The sequence below is a fragment of the Rattus norvegicus genome, chromosome 9, assembly GCF_036323735.1.
Source record: "Rattus norvegicus strain BN/NHsdMcwi chromosome 9, GRCr8, whole genome shotgun sequence".
Classification (NCBI taxonomy): domain Eukaryota; kingdom Metazoa; phylum Chordata; class Mammalia; order Rodentia; family Muridae; genus Rattus; species Rattus norvegicus.
The window spans coordinates 109,131,837-109,137,700 of record NC_086027.1 but is presented as its reverse complement, the minus strand read 5'-3'; positions in this window follow the sequence as shown (position 1 = coordinate 109,137,700).

The window sequence follows — 5,864 nt, the reverse complement described above, 5'->3', positions numbered from 1 at the left end:
CAACGTGCTTAACTGAAGGAAAACCCCTAAGAACTTTATCTTCAAAGTTCTAGGTGGGTTGATGTAACCACAGCGTTCTTATCAGACAGTGCCAGTGAGGCCAAAGGTCAGGCGGGGCTGAGGTTGAACGTGTGGGACTTTATATAGAGAGGAAGGCCCACAGCTCGCTCCTAAAGGGACAGCGAAGACGAGGTCTCCAGAGTGGAACACTGCCAACTCCTGGTTCTAGTTCTGACACTCAGAATTCATGCTCTGTAACCAAGGAGTGTCAACTGGTGTCATTCTATGACCAGTTTCTAGTCATGAGCTATAGCGTCGATTGGAAAGTTATACAGGCTTCCAAATGTATCATAAAATTTAATTTTAAAGACAGCATAGGAAGACAGATATCGATACAAACTAACATGGCCTTAATTATTTTTCCTAATCGCTTACCAAAACTGGTCTTAAACCTATGTATGTAGGTAAGTTATCTGTATTGTAATGGTTTAATAATCTGTAGTCCAGGGATTAGGAATTTATGTTCCTTAAATTACATTACACATTTATGATGCTTTCATAAAATGTTGTCAATATTTTTGAAACTAAAAGAGTTATATGTGTGCTCTTTAAGGTATTAGACATCAGTATAATGGGTCACATGCACTGAGTAATATTTTAAAGGTTGGTAAGATACCGCACATGTAATTCTGCAGTTTATTCAGAAGACTCAACATGGTTTGGACTATCTGCATAAAGTATGTATTCATAGATACAACTTCTTCAATCATTGCTTCTCTCATTTAGGCTCACTGACCAAAGTATACCACTTTCATTAATGACAAAATGCATTTTGTATCATTCATTGCTTTTAGTGTCTTTATGAAGCTACGGCTTGAGTTTCTCAAGATACTTTGGTAGAATCAAATATAGGGGCCAAAGAAAAGTTATGATAATTGCTATAATAAATAGCCCCCTATATTATATATTGGTAGGTCTTATTATTTCTTGTTTCATGATGTGAACATTAGCCTTTTTGTATCTGTTTAACATGAAAAGTAGCAGATGAGGCAGTGCTCACCAATACTGACGTGTTCTCCGACCCTCAGGTAGATCCAGGCCATCTTGGTCATGGCACAATCTATTACAGTTAAGTTGTTAATATATGTTTTGCTGAAAATTATCGAGCATATGTAATTCTGACTCCTGGGTTTTCTTTTTTTTCTTTTTCTTTTTTCTTTTTTCTTTTCTTTTTTTTTTTTTTGAGCTGGGGACCAAACCCAGGGCCTTGCGCTTCCTAGGCAAGCGCTCTACCACTGAGCTAAATCCCCAACCCACTCCTGGGTTTTCTTATTTGTATATGTGTGTGAATTTGCTTCATAACTTTTCTAAGTGTTTCGTATAGAACCAGTGTTCTAGATGAGCACACAGTAATTTCTGTACAATTAATGACATTTATGCTAGATGTTTAAACTAGCCGCTTAGCAGTTAGTTGTTATGGTTATTTAAGAAAAGGAGATTTAGGATCAAAAGTGTCAACTGAAATGACTGCAAAGTTCAGCAAGCGTGTGTCATCCCTGATGCTCAAAACAACCGTTTAGAGCAGCGGTTCAACCTGTGGGTTGTGAGCCCTTTGGCCAACCCCTGTGTCCCAAAATATTTACATCAGGATTCATAACACTAGCAAAATTACAATTATGAAGTACCAACAAGAATGATTTTATGATTGGGGTCACCACAGCGCGAGGAACCGTATATTAAAGGGTTGCGGTGTTAGGAAGGCTGAGAACGACTGGCCTAGAGCCTGTCACTCTCGTCTGCATTTTAAAGAGCCTCTCATCGTCATGTACATTTGAATTTTTCAATTTATGCCTTTTTTTTGTGATGTGGACATGCGTTCAAAGTATGCCTTAAAAAGGGACCGCACCACGGGTCAAAACCTTAATTTTAATTTGGTCCGATTTGCTGCAGTTCTTGTTTTCCTAACCACCAGACACAGAAATACTTATAAAATAAGTCGCTCTCATCTTATAACAGCTTGCACGAACATATACCGTACCCTTTAGCCAACTTAGGAAGACTGTGTGGAAGGACAGGATTTTTGAAAACCCACCAGCTGACTGAGACAGATACAGAACTTACACGCGGCCATAGAACTGGAGACAGGGACCCCTGTGGTTGTATCAGGGAAAGCCTGGAAGAAGCCGAGGTGGAAGGCGACCCCATAGGAAGACCAGCAGTCTCAGGTAACATGGACCCCTGAGATCTCTCAGACACTGAGCCACCAACCAGGCAGCATACAGCAGCTGAGATGAGGTCCCTGACATATATACAGCAGAGGACTGCCTGGCCTGGCCTCGGTGGGATAAGAAGCACCTACTCCTAGAGAGATTTGAGGCTCCAAGGAGTGGGGAGTCCCGGCTGAGGGTGCAGGTCATGGGGGTGGGGTGACGGGTGGGACATTCTTGGAGACTGTGGGGAGGAGGAATGGGATGAGGAACTGTGGGAGGGCAGAGCAGGAGGTTAAAGACTGGACTGTAAACAAAAATAATGAAAGAAAGAAAGAAGAAAACCCACCAGGAGTTTCTTGTTCTGAATGGACAAGCGGAGAGGGAAGGGATGTAAGGAGAAGAATAAATTTATTTTCAATTTTTTTAACTTTTTGAGACTTTCATAACATTACGTCATTTTGTTCCTCCCTCTCCCTATTCCCACGATTTCTGTGCCCAAGACTTCCTCTCAAATTCATGAATCCTTTATTGTTACATATAATTATAACATAGATTGCCACAGGGCATGCTCTGACTTCTGTACAGCACTATGGCACGTCCATACACATAAACAAACAAAGACATACAAACACACGCACACATACATACACACACAAATATACACATACACACATACACATGCACACACACATACACATACATACACACACATATACATACACACAGAGAGAGAGATGCACACACACACACACACACAGAGATGCACACACACAGAGAGAGAGATGCACAGAGAGAGAGATGCACACACACACACAGAGAGAGAGAGAGAGAGAGAGAGAGAGAGAGAGAGAGAGAGAGAGAGAGAGAGAGATGCAATTTTGAAAATGGAAAAGAGAGTTTGGGTAAAAGTTTTATGTCTACATAACAAGTCCTCATCCCTAACCCAAAAGCTGTCTCCAACTGACAACCACTTGCTAATGAAAAATTAATTTTCTTCAACCGAATTTCCCTGAGTGTTCAAAGTGCTCTTAAGGCCATGTCTCATGAGCTGCAGTAGATGGCCAACACAAACCAAACACAGTGGCATCTCTGGAAGTTCTTTGACTCATAATGTTTATCAGTACAATTTACTTTAAACTTATAGGTCCTTGTTGGGACCTATATTATGGTTTCTGGTTTTATATTTTTTATGAAATTTCAGTGGGTGAATATGTGTGTCTCCATTGATAAAAATTTTTATAAATTATTTGATTCATTTTTTCCTTCTGCTGTGTTTCTTTGCCCTATTTTGTTTTTTGTTGTTTTTATTGCACCTAATTATTATTATTATTATTATTATTATTATTATTACTTTTTAGATGCCTATTTATATCCTGATGAGAGAGAGAGAAAGTGTGGATTCAGGTTTGAGGTGGTGTGGAGAGGTTCTGGGAGGAGTTGGGGGAGAGGAGGGACCATAATCAGAATATATTATATTTAAAAAGAATCTAATTTCAAAATATTTGAAAAATGAAAGAAAAAGTTTATATTGATCCCCATAATTGGAAAGCTCTCACAGGCCTCAGTTACAGGGAAAATGGGAATATTAGGCAGCATGATGGCAAGCCTAAGTAAAGGACGCATAGAGCTTTTCAAAAAAGAAGTGGAAGTGTAGGAGTTCTTTTCAGACGAGGGAAGCTGTTGATAGCGATGGCTACTTCTATATGTCTTCCTGTAATCAACCAAGGTCTGAGAATGTGGTGTCACCTCCCCTAAGCATTGGACACATATGTGTTTATCCTGAGCTCTTCTTCAGTTTTGTTCTTTCACATGTGTGACAATAGAGAGGTTTGCTCATCTGTCAGTCAAAGACCCATTTCAAACGGTCTCCAGTAGAGGCGCTGTTTTTTTTTCTACCGCCCTGATCAAAGAACAGCACAGACGTATGTTTTGTTTCCCTCTCAGGACTTGTTTTGTCAGGGTCAGGATTTTGTTTTCTCAATAGGGTTTCTAGCTTTCTAAGAAAACAGGAACATAATAGTTTTCTTGCCTCAATATTTTAAGGTAGAGTTTACTACATTGAACTCTAGATGTGAAAGAACCATATAGTCACTCATGCTAAAACTTTATTTTATCATGTTTAATGTAATTTTAAACATGTTTCAAGTTTGATGTCAGAAGGACATGGTATTATGGGCAATGATCAGATGGTTAGTTGATGGGCATGGCTTATTTTTGATTTTGAATTATTAAAAATTCAGATCTATCAGTCTACATGGCAATTACCAACCCTGCTTGGGAAGAATGATAAAACTTAAGTAGTATACATATAAAAATCATCTTATTTAATCCATATGTATTTCAAGAATGCAATACAAATTAGAAAGAAATAGCATTCTAGTTGAGTCTCATAAAAGTGTCAACAGGTGGTGTTAAATCTTCTCAGTTAGTCGCGTTATCTTGTCTGGAGTCTACATCAAGGCTTCTAGGCAATTTGCATTTAGCTCCTAGGCAAAACAAAATTTAGCACTCATTCATTTTCAAGTAGGTACAGCAGGGTAAGATAAGGCCCTGTTTCATCTGGTATTCATATGGCTTGAATAGCTCAGATTGGAGGCTAAGAGGACTGAGAATCCTTTAAGTGGGACTTACAGATACTGATGTATGAATGCTAAAGCTGGCCAATGGGCTCTGATTTATGCCAATTAATTTTGAGAAAGATACTTTCTCCTTTAAGCAAAACATGAGTGCACAGCTGTAGAGTATATAAAAAACTTTTACCATCAGTGAGACATTTAAATGAGCACATAGCATTGCTTCATAAATGGCCAGTACACTAACTACAAGGATGTAAATTAATACCAGTATTTCCAGAGAACAGAGGGAAACCAACCATACTATTAGAATGGGTGCAGAGATCCCTCCATAACTAAGGTCAGTTTGTTCTCCCCTCAGGGTCCTACTAGCTCTTGACAAAACAAAGGCAGTGCTTATCCAACAGAAAGCTATTAGGATAATATTGGATAATTTTTCTTAAATGTTTTATAGTCTATTTTTTATGGTTTATGTGTGAATATGCACACGTGGGAGTTGGTGCCTCTGGAGGCAAGAATAGAGTAGCAAATTCCCCTACGTGGTGTCACAGGCATTTATGAGCCACTCAACCTGATTACTGAGGACCAAATTCAAATCCTCTGCAAGAGCCACGGGCACTGTTAACTAGTAATCCATCTCCTTAGCCCCAAGCTTTCTTAATAATTGTCAAATTGCATATTTGAAATTGCATGGATTAAAAATTAAAATCTGGCTATAAAATCTGTAACAAAATATTTGGTCACTGTAGCATCACGCTACTTTATGCTTCATTGGTAAATTGTTGTTTTTGTCTTCTCATTCACGGTATAAACTGTGGAGATCTAGGGTTGTTCTCCTGTGCTAGCTCATTCAACCTTACTGAATGCTTCAATCAAGCAATAATTTTCTTATAAAGCTATATATTCCTTCCTTTTACCTCATTTTCTGTGCTTTCAGCGCAGACCTTACACACATAAGCAAGAAAGACTTTGTAAAGTAAGAGAAATATCGTAACGTGTTTAACAATTGTAGGCTAAAATGAGTATCTAATATTGACATAACAGATTTTCTATTTATTAATCATTTTATTTGTTTACATTT